Source organism: Rhinoraja longicauda, chromosome 41 (assembly GCF_053455715.1).
Source record: "Rhinoraja longicauda isolate Sanriku21f chromosome 41, sRhiLon1.1, whole genome shotgun sequence".
In the NCBI taxonomy this organism is placed as follows: domain Eukaryota; kingdom Metazoa; phylum Chordata; class Chondrichthyes; order Rajiformes; family Arhynchobatidae; genus Rhinoraja; species Rhinoraja longicauda.
In genome coordinates this window covers 8,311,137-8,333,884 of record NC_135993.1, presented here as the reverse complement: position 1 = coordinate 8,333,884, position 22,748 = coordinate 8,311,137, and the positions used below count along the sequence as shown (strand labels likewise).

General features: G+C 45.6%; 2 protein-coding genes across 3 annotated transcripts in view; both read right to left on the bottom strand.

The window, feature by feature from the left end:
- The window catches only part of LOC144611858 (RAC-beta serine/threonine-protein kinase-like), a 76,184-nt gene extending 61,804 nt beyond the window's left edge, over positions 1–14,380 (bottom strand). The window contains 1 exon segment of the mRNA XM_078431166.1: positions 14,057–14,380. The gene's annotated coding sequence lies outside the window, so the exon portion shown is untranslated.
- The window catches only part of LOC144611883 (B9 domain-containing protein 2-like), a 250,328-nt gene that overhangs the window by 160,724 nt on the left and 66,856 nt on the right, over positions 1–22,748 (bottom strand). The gene's annotated exons all lie outside the window — the stretch shown is intronic.

Here is a 22,748-nt window from a genome sequence, read left to right as displayed (position 1 = left end):
TCCTTTCTTAAAAAGTGGGATAACATTTGCTATCCTCCAATCCACAGGAACTGATCCTGAATCTATAGAACATTGAAAAATGATCTCCAATGCTTCCACTATTTCTAGAGCCACCTCCTTAAGTACTCTGGGATGCAGACCATCAGGCCCTGGGGATTTATCAGCCTTCAGTCCCATCAGTCTACCCAAAACCATTTCCTGCCTAATGTGGATTTCCTTCAGTTCCTCCATCACCCTAGGTTCTCCGGCCCCTAGAATATTTGGGAGATTGTGTGTATCTTCCTCAGTGAAGACAGATCCAAAGTAACAGTTTAACTCGTCTGCCATTTCTTTGTTCCCCATAATAAATTCCCCTGCTTCTGTCTTCAAGGGACCCACATTTGCCTTGACTGTTTTTTTCCTCTTCACGTACCTGGGGAAGCTGATGAGAATGTGAGAAGTTTTATAAATTGTTAGCAATATAGGAATAGAGTACATCTGTGCTGGCTCTGTGGCACGGACTGACAAGAGGACGTCTCATTGTTGTGAAAGGAACTATCGAAATGCAAGTTTTTATCTAATTTTATATGTAGCTCTCCAATGTATTCCAAGTTAAGCTCTTCATAGTTCAACTTAACTACCTGCTGCCAAACCTTTGCCTTTAATTGAAGTCAAAGCAATCAAGATGATAGTGATGAGTGGAACCAGTTTAGTTTGGAGATACAGTGTAGAAATGGGCCCCTTCAGCCACTGAGCTCACACTGACCAACAATCATCTGCACACTAGTTCTACGTTGCCCCAGTTTTGCATCCTACATACTGGGGGAAATTTACAGAAGCCAATTAACCTACAAACTTGCACATAAGATCATAAGTGATTGGAGCAGAATTAAGCCATTTAGCCCATCACGTCTACTCCGCCATTCAATCATGGCTGATCTATCTCTCCCTCCTAACCCCGCTCTCCTGCCTTCTCCCCATAACCTCTGGCATCCGTATTAATCAAGAATCTATCTATCTTTGCCTCAAATATATCCACTGACTTGGCCTCCACGTCTCAGTGATGTGGGAGGAAACCGGAGCACCCGGAGAAAACCCACGTGGTCACAGGGAGAACATGCAAGCTCCAAACTCCACACAGACAGCTCCCGAGGTCAGGATGGAACCGGGATCTCCGGTGCTGTGCGGTGGCGACTCTACCTCTGTGCCACTGTGCTACCCCAGCACAGCTCAGGCACAGAACATGTAGACAGTTGCTGATCAGTCAAGAGCAGCAGCTAAATATCCCAGCCAGCCTTGGATCAACACCTTGATCATTGTGGGGAAAGCCACGACCATTACTTCGACCAACTGGAAAGAGTTGTTCCACCTGGAAGAACAAGATGGCGGCCCCACGGGCTTGCCAAGTTGCACACCTCCCTGACGTGGCAACTCATTGCTCCTCCTGCAACCCTGGAACTACAGACCAAAAAAGAAATGGGGAACCACTTCCACCACAGGACTGCAGCAGTTCTTGATGGCTGCTCAAAGGCAAAGCACTGGCTAGCAAAAGCACACAGCATAGGGTGGCAAGTTAAAACACTGCAGTTAAAGTCAAGTCAGTCAGGGTCTGGAGCTGTCAATGTTGCAGACACACACACAGTGAGATGTTTGTGCTGGCTGGTTCCAAAAGAGCTGACACCAAGTCCAGTAAATAACCCACAAGAAAAACAAAAAGGTACACCACAGTGTCACATGGGCCCCAGAACTGTTTACACAGAAGTTACTCAAAATAAGCCAACAGAGGAAGAGGCAGTGTGGTATCACTGAATGGGGGGAGGAGGGGGGGGGGGGGGGAGAAGAGAACTGGAGAGAGCAAGTCTGCCAGCAAACCCCAGTCACTTGCCACAGCCTGCATCACCTCACATTGTGCTGTGTTCGGGAGGTAATCCTCTCAATTCACCAGGTTATACAAGGAGCCCAAATGAACAGGGCAGGAGACAACAATGTCCTTCATTTTTGACAACTTCCCGGCTGCTACCCATCTCACCAGCCTTAATACCCCTCCACCCCCTTCAGAAAGATCTTACCCCATTTCTTTCAGCAAAGATCCCTGCATTGAGATTCATCCATCCACCTGGCAGAACTAGTGCTTGCCATGAGCTTCTCTTTTGATTCTCCTCGCTTCACAAAAGGAAAGTGGCGTAGCGGTAGAGTTGATGCCTTACAATGCCAAAGACCCAGGTTCGACCCTGGCTACGGGTGCTGTATGTACGGGGTTTGTACGTTCTCCCCATGACCTACGAGGGTTTTCTCAGAGAACTTCGGTTTCCTCCCACACTCTAAAGGTTTGTAGGTTAATTGGATTGGTATAAATGTAAAACAAATTGCCCCTGGTGTAGGATTGTGTTAATGTGCTGGGACCGCTAGTCGGTGCAGATTCAGTTAGCAGACGGGACTGTTTCTACGCTGTATCTCTAAACTAAACGAAAAGGAGTAGTCACAGGCATTATTTGGGCTGGTTACACCCGTCTAGCTGCTGGCTATATGGAACAGTCGTGGACCCAAAACCTTTTCTGGGACCACTCCCCACTCCATTACATTGACAACCACTGTGCTGCTTTCTGTATTCACATGGAGCTAACCAATAGTATCACCATTTCTGTAAACTTCCACCCCTCTCTCAAATTCACAGCCCAACGAGTCATTTTAACCCAGAGTTCCACCAGATTAATTTTTGATCCAGTTTCCAACTTCTGTAGCCTCTTGTGACTCAACCTAAATGGAATTAAAACCTTGGATATGTGGCCAAGCACTGGGACCTGGAGCTAATATATGATCCCAGATGATGTCCTTGCTAACAGTTGAAATGCATTCAAGAGAGAGCTAGATATAGCTCTTAAGGATAGCGGAGTCGGGGGGTATGAGGAGAAGGCGGGAACGGGGTACTGATTGAGAATGATCAGCCATGATCACATTGAATGGCGGTGCTGGCTCCAAGGGCCGAATGGCCTACTCCTGCACCTATTGTCTATTGTCTAACACATCCGGGATCACACGATCACACCAGCGTTGCTCAGTAAGCTTCGAGTTTTAAACTCAAGGTAAGACTTCCCTTCCGAATAGTTCCGTCTTTGTATTCCCAATTTCTAGTCCACTGGAACTTCCTGTGTTTACAACACCTAACATAGATTCCAGAGCACTGGCAAAGTTGGCAATACCCAGCTAATCTTACAGCCCCCCCAAACACACCACGGGGGTAGAGATCTGGCATAAACCAGTCTCTGCTCGCAATCAGATAGAGGGCAATTTGCACTCATTCAGCAGAAAGCTGTCTTGTTCAGAAATCCCCCGTGACAAAGGTGAAGGACACAAATCCAGTCTGAAGAAGGGTCCAGACCTGAAATGTCACCTAGCCATCAGCCTGATGAAGGGTCCCATTACTCCAACACAGCTCCAAGGTTTACTTAGTGACATTGTATCACCAGAGCCAGTTACTTCCACCAGACTGGCTTTCAAGTTAGCCCCATTTCTGAAAACCTAACCGTCTCAACCTGTGCCTCAATGGGAATGCATGCAGCTTAACAAATATCACTACTAAACATTCGTCCGCATTCAGCTTCCAGGCAGATTATACAATAAGAAAGGTTTCTAAGTTTTCAATTAACTCGAAGGAAAACTTGGAATTGCACCTAAGGAGGTGGCTCTAGAAATTGTGGACGCATCAGTGATCATTTTCCAATGTTCTACAGATTCAGGATCAGTTCCTGTGGATTGGAGGGTAGCTAATGTTATCCCACTTTTTAAGAAAGGAGGGAGAGAGAAAACAGGAAATTATAGACCAGTTAGTCTCACATCAGTGGTGGGGAAGATGCTGGAGTCAATTATAAAAGACGAAATTGCAGAGCATTTGGATAGCAGTAACAGGATCGTTCCGAGTCAGCATGGATTTACGAAGGGGAAATCCTGCTTGACTAATCTTCTGGAATTTTTTGAGGATGTAACTAGGAAAATTGACTGGGGAGAGCCGGTGGATGTAGTGTACCTCGACTTTCAGAAAGCCTTCGACAAGGTCCCACATAAGAGATTAGTGGGCAAAAATAGACCACATGGTATTAGGGGTAGGGTACTGACATGCAAAGAAGAAGGGTCTGAAGAAGGGTCTCGACCCGAAACGTCACCCATTCCTTCTCTCCCGAGATGCTGCCTGACCTGCCGAGTTACTCCAGCATTTTGTGAATAAATCGATTTGTACCAGCATCTGCAGTTATTTTCTTATACTGCATAGAAAATTGGTTGGCAGACAGAAAGCAAAGAGTGGGGAGAAATTGGTCCCTTTCAGAATGGCAGGCAGTGACTAGTGGGGTACCGCAAGGCTCGGTGCTGGGACCGCAGCTATTTAGAATATACATTAATGACTTGGATGAAGGAATTTAAAGTACCATTAGCAAATTTGCAGATGATACAAAGCTGGGTGGCAGTGTGAACTGTGAGGAAGATGCTATGAGGTTGCAGGGTGACTTGGACAGGTTGTGTGAGTGGGCGGATGCATGGCAGATGCAATTTAATGTAGATATGTGTGAGGTTATCCACTTTGGTGGTAAGACTAGGAAGGCAGATTATCTGAATGGTGTCAAGTTAAGAAAAGGGGACGTACAACGAGATCTGGGGGTCCTAGTGCATCAGTCACTGAAAGGAAGCACAGCAGGCAGTGAAGAAAGCCAATGGAATGTTGGACTTCTTAACAAGGGGAGTTGAGTATAGGAGCAAAGAGGTCCTTCTGCAGTTGTACAGGGCCCTAGTGAGACCTCACCTGGAGTACTGTGTGGAGTTTTGGTCTCCAAATTGGAGGAAGGATATTCTTGCTATTGAGGGCGTGCAGCGTAGGTTTACTAGATTAATTCCCGGAATGGCGGGACTGTCATATGTTGAAAGACTGGAGCGACTAGGCTTGTATACACTGGAATTTAGAAGGATGAGAGGGGATCTTATCGAAACATATAAGATTATTAAGGACACGTTAGAGGCAGGAAACATGTTCCCAATGTTGGGGGAGTCCAGAACCAGGGGCCACAGTTTAAGAATAAGGGGTAGGCCATTTGGAACTGAGATGAGGAAAAACCTTTTCAGTCAGAGAGTTGTGAATCTGTGGAATTCTCTGCCTCAGAAGGCAGTGGAGGCCAATTATCTGAATGCATTCAAGAGAGAGCTAGATAGAGCTCTTAAGGATAGCGGAGTCAGGGGGTATGGGGAGAAGGCAGGAACGGGGTACTGATCAGCCATGATCACATTGAACGATGGTGCTGGCTCAAGGGACCGAATGGCCTCCTCCTGCACCTATTGTCTATTGCAGATCAGTATTGAAAGCACTCCATTTTATAACACCCAATGCCTACCGAACCAAATGACTTCAACAAACGGCAGAGATCGGCTAACAATATGGTGTGGAGCAAGGATCAGTGGACCTGCTTCCATCGGTGTGGTTTTTGACGGACTAGCAATAGATAGGTTGTTGAAAAATGGAGTGCTTTCAATACTTATCTGCAAGCCTTGGGTGGGGGGGGGGGGGGAATTCTCTGTTTACCATCTAATTAAATGAAAGCATGGAACCCCCTCTTATTGTGTAATTAATCGATCAGCTGAATGGTGGTGAATATTCAATGATAAACCGTACATGTGTCGGTCCTGGCAATGGTTTAGTTTAGAGATACAGCGTGGAAACGGGCCCATTGTCTGCACCAACCAGCGATCCCTGCACACTAGCACTATCCTACACGCCAGGGGCAATTTACAATTATACCAACCCAATTAGCCTATAAACCTGTACGTCTTTGGAGTGTGGAAGTAAACTGGAGAAGACCTGTGCAGGTCACGGGGAAAACGCACAAACTCCATACCGACAAGGACCGATAATCAGTCCGACAAGGATCGCTTCGCTCAACACCTGCGTTCGGTCCGCGTTAACCAATCTGATCTCCCGGTGGCTGAGCACTTCAACTCCCCCTCCCATTCCCAGTCTGACCTTTCTGTCATGGGCCTCCTCCAATGCCATAGTAAGTCACACCGGAAGTTGGAGGAACAGCACCTCATATTTCGCCTGGGCAGCTTGCAGCCCAGCGGTATGAACATTGACTTCTCCAACTTTAGATAGTTCCTCTGTCCCTCTCTTCCCCTCCCCCCTCCCAGATCTCCCACTGTCTTCCTGTCTACACCTACATCCTTCCCTTGTCCCGCCCCCCCTGACATCAGTGTGAAGAAGGATCTCGACCCGAAACATCACCCATTCCTTCTCTCCTGAGATGCTGCCTGACCTGCTGAGTTACTCCAGCATTTTGTGAATAAATACCTTCGATTTGTACCAGCATCTGCAGTTATTTTCTTACAGGACCGATAATCAGGATCGAACCTGGGTCTCTGGTGCTGAAAGGCAGCAACTCTACCTCTGCACAACAGTGCCGGGTTAGATTTTTAGAAGCAGGAGAGTACTGTCTGAAGAATCTTGACAAGAAGCATCATCTACTCACTTCCCACTACAGATGCTGCCTGGCCCGCTGAATTTGTTTTTTGTCTCGTGATTCTAGCATCTGCAGTCTCACATTTGAATTTAATAATGCATTGTAAGTGCAAGAGCCTGGGGGGGTTTGCACAAGGCTTTTGTTTATGGTTTCAAATATTTAGAGGAAACTGCATTTCATTCAAAACTAGATGCTGGATAAGCAAGCCAATCACAGAGTTAGGGGAGAGGAAGCACGTCTGGCATCATTTCCTTCCATAAACTCACCACAAACATATCCTCACGCTGCCTTCCCTTCAAACAACTACGAACCACAAACATGCCTCAGCTGTGGACGGACGATTCAAGAGTGCAAGCACATCATTACTCATGTTAATGGGAGTACTCCCCTACTCCCAATTCCTCCGTCAACGTCGCATCTGCGCCCGGGATGAGGTGTTTCACACTAGGGCATCAGAGATGTCCTCATTCTTCAGGAAACGGGGCTTCCCCTCTTCCATTATAGATGAGGCTCTCACTAGGGTCTCTTCTACATCCCGCAGCTCCGCTCTTGCTCCCCCATTCGTAACAAGGACAGGATCCCCCTCATTCTCACCTTCCACCCCACCAGCCAGCGGATCCAACAAATCATCCGCCAACATTTCCGTCACCTACAACGGGACCCCCACTACTGGCCACATCTTCCCATCCCCTCCCCTTTCTGCGTTCCGCAGAGACCGTTCCCTCCGTAACTCCCTGGTCCACTCGTCCCTTCCTACCCAAACCACCCCAACCCCGGGCACTTTCCCCGGCAACCGCACGAGATGCAACACCTGTCCCTTTACCTCTCCCCCTCAACTCTATCCAAGGACCCAAACAGTCTTTCCAGGTGAGACAGAGGTTCACCTGCACCTCCTCCAATCTCATCTATTGTATCCGCTGCTCTAGATGTCAACTTCCTTACATCGGCAAAACAAAACGCAGTCTCGGCGATTGTTTCGCTCAACACCTTCGCTCAGTCCGCCTCAACCAACCTGATCTCCCGGTGACTGAGCACATCAACTCCCCCTCCCACTCCCAGTCTGACCTTTCTGTCATGGGCCTCCTGCAGTGCCATAGTGAGGCCCACCGGAAATTGGAGGAACAGTACCTCATATTTCGCTTGGGCAGCTTGCAGCCCAGCGGTATGAACATTGACTTCTCCAACTTTAGATAGTTCCTCTGTCCTTCTCTTCCCCCCCCCCCTCCTCCTTCCCAGTTCTCCCTCTAACTTCCTGTCTCCACCTATATCCTTCCTTTGTGCCGCCCCCTGGCATCAGTCTGAAGAAGGGTCTCGACCCGAAACGTCACCCCATTCCTTCTCTCCTGAGATGCTGCCTGACCTGCTGAGTTACTCCAGCATTTTGTGAATAAATACCTTCGATTTGTACCAGCATCTGCAGTTATTTTCTTACATTACTCATGTTAACATGACCAGCTACATATTGTAGAAGGGTCTCAACCCAAAACGTCACCCATTCACCCTCTCCAGAGATGCTGCCAGTCTCGCTGAGCTACTCCAGCGTTTTGTGTCTATCCTGATGTTCATGCAAGTTAGATAGTTTAGAAATGGGAAATGAATGAATGCAGGGAGGAAAAATAATTGGCAGCAATGGGGAAAGAGCCAAACTATGTTGCTCTTTCAAAGCAAGACACAAGGTGCTGGAATAACTCAGCGGGTCAGGCAGCATCTCTGGAGAAAAGGAATAGGTGCGATTTTGGGTCAGAACCCTTCTTCAGACAAAAATTGCTCTTTCAAAGCACCTACTCAAGGAGCCAAAGAGTCATATTCATGCATTATTGGTCCATACAAATGCAGAATGAAAGTGAAGACGGGGGGGGGGGGGGGGGAGAGAGTAGATGGGGCCAGTGTTGAGCAGCCAGCGGGACTTTCAGGTGGTGCCGAGCAGACTGCACACAGGATGGTTACTACCAACCCCATGTACAGGTAGGTGCTCCTCCACTTACAATGGGTTTACGTTCCGATAAACACATTGCAAACCGAAAATATCGTAAGTCGAAAATTTAATACACCTGATCACGTGGCCGGAAGCGAGCTGTGGCTCACTGCCATTGCCCAGCTTTTGCACCATCGTAAAGTCAAAATATCGTAATTCGAAGCATTGTAAGTCGAGGAGCATCTGTATTACATAACTAAAATCTATTACTCTCAATGGCATTTTAATTGATCTAGCTACAGTCATTTAAATTTAGATTTTTTTTTAGATTTTAGATTTAGAGATACAGCGCGGAAACAGGCCCTTCGGCCCACCGAGTCCGCGCCGCCCAGCGATCCCCGCACATTAACACTATCCTACACACACTAGGGACAATTTTTACATTTACCCAGTCAATTAACCTACATACCTGTACGTCTTTGGAGTGTGGGAGGAAACCGACGATCTCGGAGAAAACCCACGCAGGTCACGAGGAGAACGTACAAACTCCGTAGACAGCACCCGTAGTCAGGATCGAACCTGAGTCTCCGGCGCTGCATTCGCTGTAAGGCAGCAACTCTACCGCTGCGCCACCGTGCCGCCATTTTAGAGAGATATTAATTTCACTTTACCTCAGCTGAATGCCTGGCTCTAAAATTCCACACCCATTTCATCTAGAACCTTGACCGATTACTAACGTGTTGGATGGCAAATGTGAATGATATCCAACAAACCCCAGTAAAATCACTCCCCGAGAAGGGCCTCCATTATCCACAGAGCTCATCAATACAGCAGAGGGGGCATCCTTCCTCCCAATGAACCCAGAGTGGAAACCTTCAAACTCATGTCTCGACCCGAAACGTCACCCATTCCTTCCCTCCAGAGATGCTGAGTTACTCCAGCATTTGCTGTCTATCACTTATAACCATCTCTTCCGGCTTTTTTTAATGAAAATATGATTTCAATCCTTCACCAGCGAATCTTTCTGAATTGCTTTGTTTACCAGTTAAAAATCAAAACTTCCTACTTATTCTCAAGTGAGACAGAGGTTCACCTGCACCTCCTCCAACCTCATCTATTGTATCCGCTGCTCCAGATGTCAACTTATTTACATCGGCGAAACCAAACGCAGGCTCGGCGATCGCTTCGCTCAACACCTGCGCTCGGTCCGCGTTAACCAATCTGATCTCCCGGTGGCTGAGCACTTCAACTCTCCCTCCCATTCCCAGTCTCCAGTGTCATAGTGAGGCCCACTGGAAATTGGAGGAACAGCACCTCATATTTCGCCTGGGCAGCTTGCAGCCCAGCGGTATGAACATTGACTTCTCCAACTTTAGATAGTTCCTCTATCCCTTTCTTCCCCTCCCCCTTCCCAGATCTCCCTCTATCTTCCTGTCTCCACCTATATCCTTTCTTTGTCCCGCCCCCCTGACATCAGTCTGAAGAAGGGTCTCGACCCGAAATGTCGTCCATTCCTTCTCTCCTGTGATGCTGCCTGACCTGCTGAGTTACTCCAGCATTTTGTGAATAAATACTTATTCTCAAAGATCACTAACTGAGAACTGTCAACGATTGAATGGCATCATTTATACGATATCTTTAACATTGTAAAACACCAGAAGGTATTAAATTGCAGTGGTTGAAAAAGGTGGTACCAAGCCCTGCACAAAAGACCACACGTACAAATCATGTAGGCCGCAGAAATGCTTAACCTATGCACGTTTAATGACAACTATGCAAGGGCCTACGCTCAGAACTTCAGTCCAAGAAAAAGAAACAGCCAGCCGGTGTGGCACACGTGGTATCGACACAAACGGGAGTCACTCAACTGGTCAGGCAGCATCTCTGGAGAAAAGAAATGGGCAACGTTTTGGGTCGAGACCTTTCTTCAGAATAGGAGACAGTGGGGATAGAGAAACAAGAGATGTGAAAAGGTACAAAGAATCTCTAGTTTCCTTCTCTCCCGGCTCAGTCTGAAGAAGTGCCACCTATTCCGAAACATTGCCTATTCCTTTTCTCCAGAGATGCAGTCTGACCCGCTGAGTTACTCCAGCAGTTTGTGTCTATCTATGGTGTAAACCAGCATCTGCCGTTTGCTGCACTTTCACACCTCAATGGTGAATGGTGCAACTCTAAAGGCCGATCTCTCTCAGTGCCCTGGCCAATATTCCTTCTCAAGTTAATTCAATTCAACTGGTCAGAGCACAAATTTGTCCCAACATTGGCAACAATAGCAGCATTTTAGAGATACAGCGCAGAAACAGCCCCTTTTGGTCCACCGGGTCCGCGCGGACCAGCGATCCCCGCACATTAACACTATCCTACACCCACTAGGGACAATTTTTACATTTTACCAAGCCAATTAAGCTAAAAACCGGTACGTCTTTGGAGTGTGCGATAAAACCGAAGATCGCGGAGAAAACCCATGCTGGTCACGGGGAGAATGTACAAACTCCTTCCTGTAGGCAGGATCGAACCCGGGTCTCCTGCGCTGCATTGGCTATAAAGCAGCAACTCTACCGCTGTGCCACCATGCCCCACATTTCACTGGTTGTACCCCACCAAGCTGAGAGACGATGGGGGCGAAAGTGCCCTACTGGTTTAATTCCCCAAACAGGAAACATTCACGGATTTTTTTTTTTTAATTCTTCATATCGTACACACTTCAGTTTTACTAAACCTTACTTCCTGTTTAATTTCTGCCCCAAAATTTCCCATTTGTTCAGATGAGGATACTTGTGGTAATTGTACACCTCGATCAGAGGTGCTGCGGTGGTGCCCTTGCACGTCATCTTGCAGGTCAGCTCAGGTACAAGGTTTAAAGTCAGCCACAGCCAGACCAATCTCCTCCTCCACCCGAGGGAGGAATGAGGGTCGACCACCCCCACCTCCTTGCACGCCCAACTCTGAAGGGCTTGCAGAAGAGAAAAACCAACAGGCGACACTGCACGTGTTTGGTTCTTGATCAAGATCATAGGACAGTCACATAGGATGGAAACAGGCTCGTCGGCCCAACTAGTCTATGCCGACCAAGATGCCCGAGCTAGTATAATTTACCTGCCTTTGGCCCCATATCCCACTAAATCTTAGGTAGACACAAAAATCTGGAGTAATTCAGCGGGTCAGGCAGCATCTTAGGAGAGAAGGAATGGGTGACGTTTCGGGTCGAGACTCTTCTTCAGACTGATGTCGGGGGAGGGGGTGGGACAAAAGACTAATTGCACTTGCTTTGACAGTCTCCTCCAGCAGCTCATTCTGTATATACCCTGGAAGAAATGTTGCCCCTCAGGTCCCTTTCAAATCATTCCTCTCCCACCTTGATCTATGCCTTTAATTTTAGACCTGGTGTGGTAAAAGACTGACCATACACCGTATCTATGTCAGAAGACACTGCTGGAGTAGCTCAGCGGGTCAGGCAGTATCTCAGAACATGTATAGGCAGCAGGGTGGCACTGTGGTGTGGAGTTGCTGCCTTACAGTTTCAGAGACCTATGTTCGATCCCGACTACGGGTGCTGTCTATAGGGTTTGTACGTTCTCCCTGTGACCACATGGGTTTTCTCCAGGTGCTCTGGTTTCCTTCCAGATTCCGAACATGTACAGGTTTGTAGGTTAATTGGCTTGGAAAACATTGCAAATTGTCCCTAGTGCAGGATAGAGCTGATGTATTGGGATCGCTGGTCGGCATGGGGATTTGAGGGATGACCTTAAGGTATATAAAATGAGACGTGCATAAGGAAGGAATAAGGAACTGCAAATGTTGATTTACATCACCTAAAGACCTCCGAAAGTAGGCGATATTTGGGAGGTCTTTAGATGATGTAAATCAACCTTTGCAGTTCCTTGTTCCTTCCTTATGCACGTCTCATTTTATATACCTTAAGGTCATCCCTCAAATCCCCATGCTCTTGGGTGAGAATAGAAAGAGTGCCAGTCTATCCTCATAACAAGCCCGACATTTTGTAACATCCTTGTTCATCTATTCTGAACCCTTCCCAGCATAATATCTTTCCTATAGCAGGATGGATGACCAGACATGACTCCAAGTGTGGTCTCATCAGCCTGCACACTTGCAATGTAGCAAACACAACTCATTTAGATTTTTTAGATTTAGCGATACAGCGCGGAAACAGGCCCTTCGGCCCACCGGGTCCGCGCCGCCCAGCGATCCCCGCACATTAACACTATCCTACACACACTAGGGACAATTTTTACATTTGCCCCAGCCCATTAACCTACATACCTGTATGTCTTTGGAGTGTGGGAGGAAACCGAACATCTCGGAGAAAACCCACACAGGTCACGGGGAGAACGTACAAACTCCGTACAAACAGCGCCCGTAGTCAGGATCGAACCTGAGTCTCCGGCGCTGCATTCGCTGTAAGGCAGCAACCCTACCGCTGCGCCACCGTGCCGCCCCACTCATCTATTCCATGCCCTGACCAATAGAGTTTTTGGCATGCTTTTCTCCAATACCCTGTCTATCTATGTTGGGACAACTGATTTTTGGCAAACCGCCCATTTCTGGTGAAGCCCAGTCAAAGCCAAATGGTATACAAGAATGTAAACACAACGGGAACAAAGCTGGTTCCTATCATACTCGGATCAGATGGCCAATTTGCACCTTGTGCGTATATTTATATTCCAACAAAAATCACTGCTTCCAAAACCACAATATTTTACTATATCACTAAACGAATACTGTTCACCATTATCAAAATAATTAGATAGGACTGCTTACATGCAATTCCATTCAAATTACATTTCCTTCATTTACATGCGATAGTGAAGGTACACGATAGCAGTACATTATCACCATAGTTACCGCAACCCAGGAGGTTTTAAACATTTGTAGATACCCTATCTAACTGACAGCCACTCCAGGCTTCTCACACACCCACGCACCTTAAACAGATCACCTATGTGGTAGCACTCAGTCAGAAGATTACGAGTACATTCCTACCTCTAACTCAGGCCCAGAGATCTGCGTTGCCACTCAATATGGAGTTGGGATAATCCCAAACCATTGCCGGCATTATCTTGACTCAAGGAAATCATCAAACAGAGAAGCCAGGATTCTGCATCCCGGGGTCTCGACTCGAAACGTCACCAACCCCTTCTCTCCTGAGATGCTGCCTGACCTGCTGAGTTACTCCAGCATTTTGTGAAATAAGTACCTTCGATTTGTACTAGCATCTGCAGTTATTTTCTTACACTATCCTTCAGACCTGGTCAACTATCACAGTCACCGTTAGTACACATTGGTTGCTACATTGCCCAAAATGTAACAGGTACATACTGAGATTATACAAAGACGCACTGCATAATATTTTTTTAAAATTTACTTTAAACCCAGATTTAAATCCTCCGTCTGAAGAAGGGTCTCGACCCGAAACGTCACCCATTCCTTCTCGCCCGAGATGCTGCCTGACCTGCTGAGTTACTCCAGCATTTTGTGTTTACCTACGATTTAAACCAGCATCTGCAGGTTTTATTTCACCTACACATCCTTTAAATCCTTAAAAGTGCCAGCAGAACTGAAAATTTTCACCAGGGCTTAGAGGAGAAGCAACTTTAAAACCTTAAAACTGTGAACAGTGCCTTTCGGAGTTAAGTGGGAGTCAGTGCACCTGTTAATGGAAAATGGCTCCAAACAGCAAAAGCATCGAGCATCAGGGACCCCCAAGCTCGACAGCTACGGTTCCAACGTCCATTGTGAGCCTGCTGCTCCTGCTGTCGAGCGGGTCAGGTTACATCCCTCTTGCACAGGTCCCGACGAAGGCAAACATCCACTCGGAGAGCCCCAGAGGGTTGATGAGACGGGTTTGAGCAGACTGGTATAGCAGTGGGTTGGAAAACACCAGGAGGAAAAAAAAACAAATCAAAGAGAAAACCGCCAAACTATATATTTACTGTAATTTCAGGCCAGCTAACTCCTCCTTAGTCAGCTCTCCCCCAAGGTCCTTTCAACAATATTTGTGTTTAAACAGCGAGTGCAAGGGTAGACTTTGTTCTCAAACAGAGGGGAGTTGTAATTTTTTTTCAGGAATTGCTTGCTGAGGGGGCTTCAGGGAATTCAAGGTGTGGCTTCATTATGTGGCATGGAAGGTAAACATGAGCAGATTTGTTTTTTTTAAAAAGGAGACAAAGAATAAAAGAAAGCTAGTTGTGATAAACTACCCCAAACTGCTATATAGAACAAGGAGCTGCAGATGCTGGTTTACAAAAAAAGGCCCAAAGTGCTGGAGTAACTCAGCGGGCGGGGTCAGGCAGCATCTCTGGAGAACATGGATAGGTGATGTTTCAGGTCCCGATCCAAACGTCACCGATCCCTGTTCTCCAGAGATGCTGCCTGACTCTGAGTTACTCCAGAACTTGGTGTTGTGTTATTTTTTCCGCAACCACAAATCACTGGTTAGGTCTCAGCTGGAATAGAAACTGCTTCTAGGAACCATTCAGGAGGCAAGTCAAAGTGGGTGCAAATATTTGCAGGGAGTGTTCACTTACACAGGAGATTTACTTGGTTTTTTTAGAAAAAGTACGATAGATACTCTGTCCGATAGGTATGATTTTGCCTAATTATGAACGAGAAATTTCCCAAATGTTAGATCAGAGCTGCAGTAAGCAAGCAAGGTCTATGATTCAGAATCATGGCTGATCATATTTCTTCATAGTCATACGATAAATTTTTGTAGTAATACGATTAATTTATTGATGAGTAACTACTGAGATAAATGTATGAACATTTATCTAAAAGTGGTAATGTAACTTAAAATTTAAAAGGGAAAAATCACATTTCAGCTCAGATTGTAGATTTGTCTAGATCCAATGGCAGTACCACCATCCTTTAATGAATGATGCCAAAATCAACAGAAGGTGTTAAATGGATTTAGTGAGATAATGGGCCGTCGATACCTTTCTGAATGCTCTATAAAATAGGAAAACTACATAACAAGAGGCCAGGGAAATAAATAAAAAATAATGCATAAATGGCAGACTTCTATTAAGAGATACATAAAGGAGACAGACAGGAATAAAGGCAGTAGGAAAGGTTACAAGGAATAACATTTATTCAAGAATGGTCAGGGCAATTTTGCAATATTATTACTATTGGAAAGCGAGGGATATTTAAATACTCAATTGTTGTCAGAAGAAAGTATTTTAAACATCCTGAAATCTAGTAATGGATTAGGGACAGGAACTCAGTTACCAAAAGCAAAATCAATTATACTCGGACAGAAATCCTCTGGACCAGAGAGAGAGCTTCCATCCAAAGTTTTCAATGAAAGCAACTAATAATGTTGGAAAATGTTCTCAATTTGAAAACCATTCCGAAGCATTGAAAAGTTGTACATCTTCTGCTATTTAAGAAAACATCTGAATGAAAATTGAACAAGCAATTGAATAATCATAAAGATGAAATGTTTTGAAAATAATGATGTAAAGCAGAGGACCAAGAAAAGACTTGAGATCATAGAAAATAGATAGAGAAAATAATCTAAAAGCATCATTAGAAGTCTAGTGAAAGGCGTGGATAGAGTGGATGTGGAGAGGATGTTTCCACTAGTGGGAGAGTCTAGATCAGAGCCTCAGAATAAAAGGACATTCCTTTAGGAAGGAGATGAGGAGGAATTTCTTTAGGGTGGTGAATCTGTGGAATTTGTCACCACAGAAGACTGTGGAGGCCAAGTCGGTGGATATTTTTACGGCATAGACAGACTCTTGATTAGTACATGTGTCAGGGGTTATGGAGAGAAGGCAGGAGAATGGGGGAGAGTTAGATCAGCCATGATTGAATGGTGGAGTAGACTTGATGGGCCAAATGGCCTAATTCTGCTATCACTTATGAACTGGCTTTGATGTCGAGAAGATAGAGTGCTTGGTGTAATCCTCATGGACCCAGACACCAAGAATATCAGCTTTGCCTGGACGCATGGTCTTAAACGCCAAGTAGCATGCTTGAGGTTTTCTTGAAATTTGAAAATTAAGAACAATTTTATCCAAATGTCAATGTTACAGGGAAAATGCTAGGAGCCAATTCCATTGGTTGAACGATCTTGCAAAAGCAGCAAACGACAGGTCATGGAATCAAAAGGATCAGTGCTTGCTCCATAAGTTCAAGTTTATAGGTGCTCCTCAGCTTAACATGGAGTCCCGTTCTAGGAAACCCATCGCAAACCGAAAATATTGTAAGTCGAAATGTATTTTCGCCCCCTCCCTTGACATCAGTCTGAAGAAGGGTCTCAACCTGAAACGTCACCCATTCCATCTCTTCAGAGACGCTGCCTGACCCGCTGAGTTACTCCAGCATTTTGTGTCTACCTTCGATTTAAACCAGCATCTGCAGTTTTCTTTCCTACCCTCCAGAGATGCTGCCTGACCTGTTGAGTTACTCCAGCATCTGCAGTTCCATGTCTCCACTTGCTAGCAGAGTGAAGTCCTGACCCGTAGGGTTTTTTTTTTTTTAAAAGGTTGGGCATAGATCAACCACCTTCCCTTTCAGCCGTTAGATTCACCTTCCAATAATGGTTGGCATTGGGTGCAATCACATTAAACCAATTCTACCTTCCTCTTCCCTTGCATGTCAGCACTTAACTTAACACTTTGACGATCAAAACATATGCTTTCCCAATCTACCTCAATAAATGTTTCCAAATTGAAACGAGATTGATCCCTGGGATGGCGGGACTGTCATATGAGACGAGATTGATCCCTGGTATGGCGGGACTGTCATATGAGGAAAGATTGAAAAGACTAGGCTTGTATTCACTGGAGTTTAGAAGGATGAGAGGGGATCTTATAGAAGCATATAAAATTATAAAAGGACTGGACATTCTAGACGCAGGAAAAATGTTCCCAATGCAATGTTGGGGGTCCAGAACCAGGGGCCACACAGTCTTAGAATAAAGGGGAGGCCATTTAAAACTGAGATGAGAGAAGGAACTTTTTCACCCAGAGAGTTGTGAATTTGTGGAATTCTCTGCCACAGAGGACAGTAGAGCCCAAATCACTGGATGGATTTAACAGACAGTTAGATAGAGCTCTAGGGGCTAGTGGAATCAAGGAATATGAGGAGAAGGCAAGCACGGGTTACTGATTGTGGATGATCAGCCTTGATCACAATTAATGGCGGTGCTGGCTGGAAGGGCCGAATGGCCTCCTACTGCACCTATTTCCTACGTTTCTATGAAACGGTTAGTTTTAAAGCAAGTGTACAAGGTCACAATGGCTACCAAAAACATGCACTTCTACAAAATCGTATCAGGTTCCTCGGGCGTCCTGAGGCATAGCATCCTCTCTAAACTGCTTAGAAACAATCACTGTGGCTTTATAGAAATAACAGACCACAGTAAAGTTCCCCAAACAACACGAGAATGAATAAATCTGTTTTCTTGGTAATGTCGATCAAGAGATAAATTTTGCGTTAGATACAGCAAAAAAAAAAGACAACTGCTATCCTTCAAAAGTGTACCACCCCAGGAGCAGCTGGTCGGCGTTGATTCTGCAGACATGGGAAACAGCACCTCAGGTTTTTTAAAAAAGACATACAGCATGGAAACAGTCCCTTCAGCCTACCGAGTCCCTGCCACAATCACTGATCACCCGTTTACACTAGTTCTATATTATTCCTTACTTATCCACTCCTTACCCACCAGGGACAATTTACAGAGGCCAATTAACCTACAGACCTGCATGGCTTTGGGATGCGCGAGGAAACCCTTGCAGTCACACGGAAAATGTGCAAACTCTACACGGACTGTACCCAATGTCAGGTCCCTGGCTCTGCGAAACACCAGCTCTACCGCGTTGCCCTTCACTCTGGTGTAGGAAAATAACTGCAGATGCTGTTACAAATCAAAGGTATTTATTCACAAAATGCTGGAGTAACTCAGCAGGTCAGGCAGCATCTCAGGAGAGATGGAATGGGTGACGTTTCGGGTCGAGACCCTTCTTCAGACTGAAGAAGGGTCTCGACCCGAAACGTCACCCATTCCTTCTCTCTTGAGATGCTGCCTGACCTATTGAGTTACTCCAGCATTTTGTGAATAGAGCCCTTCACTCTGGAGTTGGACCAGAGATCCAGCAAGCCATGGCTAACGCCATGTGAAATTAATGCAAGTCTGCCCTAATGAGGTTAACATTGGAGCAATCTCTGCCAGCTGATTCCTCAGCCTCTGGACTACTACAGGTGGTGGAGGCAGGTACAATAGTGGCACTTAAGAGGTTTCTGGATGGGCACATGGATACGCAGGGAATAGAGGGATATGGATCACATGCAGGCAGAAATTAGTTTGTCTTGGCATCATGTTCGCCATGGACATTGTGGGCCAACAAATCTGTTCCTGTGCTAGTCTGTCTTCATGCAGTCTACTGGGCTCCCGAATATCCATCTCAAAATTTCCATTGCGCTGTAGTTATTTGTACTGGGAGCGATTGCTACAGAACCCAAAATACGCTTCCACTTATGGCAGTGAATGTAAGGGTAGGAACCAATAACCCACAGGAGAAACTTCCTTATCCAGACATAGGTGGAAATGCAAAACCCTTAGTGGGGAGTAGAAAAGAACTGCAGATGCTGGTTTAAATCAAAGGTAGACACAAAATGCTGGAGTAACTCAGCAGGTCAGTCAGCATCTCTGGAGAAGAGTCTCGACCCGAAACGTCACCCATTCCTTCTCTCCAGAGATGCTGCCTGACCCGCTGAGTTACTCCAGCATTCTGTGCCCACCTAACGACGAGGACTTCTCACAAGTCAGCAGTCCGGGGCTGTTGAAGCCATCAGGTTAATTGAATATAGTTGAATAATGCTGCAATAACGAAGGTCAGGCAGCATTTCTGGAGAAAATAAATAGGTGACCCTTCTTCAGACTCGCCTGAAACATCACCGATTCCCTTTCTCCAGAGATGCTGTCTGGCCCGCTGAGCTACTCCAGCAGTGTCTAACTTTGGTGTGAACCAGCATCTGCAGTTCCTCCTACACAGGATAATTGAGCAGGTGATGGAAGAACAGAGCAGAAACCAGTGGTCACATAGCTGTAAGCTACCATTTCTTGCAAAGAATGGCGAATCTCTGGAATTCTCCAATGCAGAATATTTCATTGGTGGTTTTTAGAGAGGCATACATTTTTTGAAGAGTTGAGAGCTCTGGGGAACCGGCACAGAGGAGGCAGCCAAGGGCTGATTAGCTGTAATCACGTTGAATGGTAGGGCAGGCTTGAGGAGTCAAGTGTCCTACTCCCGCTCCCATTCAAGTGTAATATCACAAGGCAGGCAACCATCCCATGAAATGAGTGGTATTTTAGTTTAAGAAAAGCAAGAGAGATTTGGGAAGCAGTGGAGAATGGGTTACACCAAATAGTTTCTCCACTGACTGAGGGTGAAGCCTTCCTTCTGAGTATGATAGAACTGAGCAACAGCTGAACTTAACTTTAGAAGACAGCACATGGATGATAGTCATAATGTTGCAACATTCACACCAGGAGCCCTTACAGGAAGTGTAAAGCTCCAGCTCACTTTTCCACCATCATCATCATCATCATCATCATCATCAGGCAAATAGTCAATGGAGCGGTTTCTGACAGCTACACGCAAAATCAGGGACTGTTGAGGAAGTGGTGAGCTGCTTAAGGGCCAGAATAATCAAGGTCTGATTTTTCATAACAAAGCTAAGTGGCGACGCTGAAGGAATCCGACGCAGAACTCGAGTTTTCATTCAAAGACCTTGACAGAAAATCGGAGGGGCAGAAAACTGTTTGGGAAACTATACTTCAGAATTCTACCAAAACTGAACGAGAGCTGGAGGAATTTGAAGAGCTGCCAATGTGACATCCCCAAGACCGGATGGAGTATGGGCTGGATCCAAGGTCATCAAGACCATGGCAGTTCAATGGCAAACTCAAAAGATTTACCCAAATATCCATTAAAATCTATTGAGCTTAGATTTAAAGTTAACTATTGACCCAATGTTAATCAGCACCTCCCCATTTATGTTGAGAGATTTCAAACCGCTTACTCAGAGGCATTTTCACAAATGTTAGCTTAATTTCCGAACTCCTAGTTGTCCCACCAGAATGCCTTCAAATGGGAAGGCGGAGTTAAACAGGCAAGTACAGATCTGTAAAAATTCACAGTACATTTTGGAATGCTTAAAAGTCAAATAGCTTAAAAACCACCGTAGGTAAAAACAAAAATTAATAAAGTAAAACTCAATCGTTTGAGCTGGTGATGCATATGGTTACTATGTGAATGTGATGGATGTAATCTACAAACTTTTTAGAAACTTTTCAACAATATCATGATGAAGACAAATAAGAATGAAGGTAGATGACAGGAAGTCAAGGGTGTCTCCTTGCAGCAGTTACATTCTTCCCCCACACAAAAGATACAATTTTGAGAAATGGTTTGGATCCAAGATGGATTACAATTAAGGCATGTCGAAAATCGATCCAGGCACCAAATGCAAATGTATACTGATGACTGAAATGAACAACTGAAGCACAACTCATGCTCAATCTTCATGGATATAAAATATCTTTGGAAATCAAGTGATGATGGGTGCAATAAAACAGAAGGCATGAGATGGGCAAGATAAACACAAAGTGCTGGAGCAACTCACCGGGTCAGGCAGCATCTCTGGAGGAAAAGGATGGGTGAAATTTTGAGTCAGGACCCTTAGGTCCCAACTCGAAACGTCAACCATCCTTTTTCTCCACAGATGCCGCGCATGACCTGCTGAGTTACTCCAGCACTTTGTGTCTATCTTCCGTCTATACCAGCATCTGCAGTTCCCTTCTACACAAGGGCAATGAGAAAATACCTCAAGACCAATTGTGGAGGTACAAAATGGCAGTTCACAAACAACATCAGCAATAATAAATGCAGGTGTTAGGGACATGAACATGCTGGGAAGTGTATCAAAAAAAGTTTGGGAAATTTCAGCTCAAGTCACTACAAACAACACATCAAGCAGGCAAGGAAGCAAACTATTGTGCCTTTACAGTCAGATAAAGAAGACGACTAATGCAATTTTGGGCTCTATACTGCGGGTAGGATTCAGCACCGTGATGAATCACCCATGAGAAAATACAATGAAGAAAGAAAAATGAAACTACAGATGCTGGTTAACAAACAAAAGGTGCTGGAGTAACTCAGCAGGTCAAGCAACATCTCTGGAAAAAGATGGATACGTGACATTTGAGAGTTCTGTCAACAGCACCCCCCCAGTCATTTCCCAGCTTTGTCCTTCCCCTGCTCACTTGCAGCTTTCTCCCCCCCCCCCCCCCACCATAATCTGCCTGAAGGGTCCCGACCCAAAGTGTCACCTATCCCATGTTCGCCAGAGATGCTGCCTGTCTGTCAGAGAGTTGTGAATCTGTGGAATTCTCTGCCTCGGAGGCCAATTCTCTGAATACATTCAAGAGAGAGCTAGATAGAGCTCTTAAGGATAGCGGAGTCAGGGGAGAAAGCAGGAACGGGGTACTGATTGAGAATGATCAGCCATGATCACATTGAATGGCGGTGCTGGCTCGAAGGGCCAAATGGCCTACTCCTGCACCTATTGTCTATTGACCCGCTGAATTACCCCAGCACTGTATTTTTCACAATGTTGAAAACTTTGATTAAAACTGCTGCTGCAAGTAGGGATTTTAAGGAGTGACAAGTTTTCTCCATCATGGGGCCCAGAACATGGATTACAAGATTGAAAGTTTTAGAAGAAACTTCTTGTACTCAGATATTTGGCAGGGCTTGGAAAGTACTGTACAATTAAAGAAGGTGGTCCTTCTTTAAAGAATATGTTTAAGAATATTTATAGGTGGTTGGAGAATAGAAAGCTCGGAGTTTAAAAAACAGTGGAGTGAAATGGGTTGAATGGTGTTCATGTGTGTTACAATCCTATGTATGCTCATCATAGTAAACACAAAGCTGGAGTAACTCAGCGGGTCAGGCAGCATCACTGGAGAGAAGGAATAGGTGACGTTTCAGGTCGAGGCCCTTCTTCAGGCCGAATTGGGGGCGGTCATAAGGAATAGGAGTAGAATTATGCCATTCGGCCCATCAAGTCTACTCTGCCATTCAATCATGGCTGATCTATCTCTCCCCCCCAACCCCATTCTCCTGCCTTCTCCCCATAATCTCTGACACCCGTACTAATCAAGAATCTATCTCCCTGCCTCAAAAATATGTACTGACGGCCTCCACTGCCTTCTGTGGCAAAGAATTCCACAGATTCACCACCCTCTGACTAAATAAATGTCTCCTCGTTTACTTCCTAAAAGAACATCCTTTAATTCTGAGGCCGTGGCCTCTGGTCCTAGACTCTCC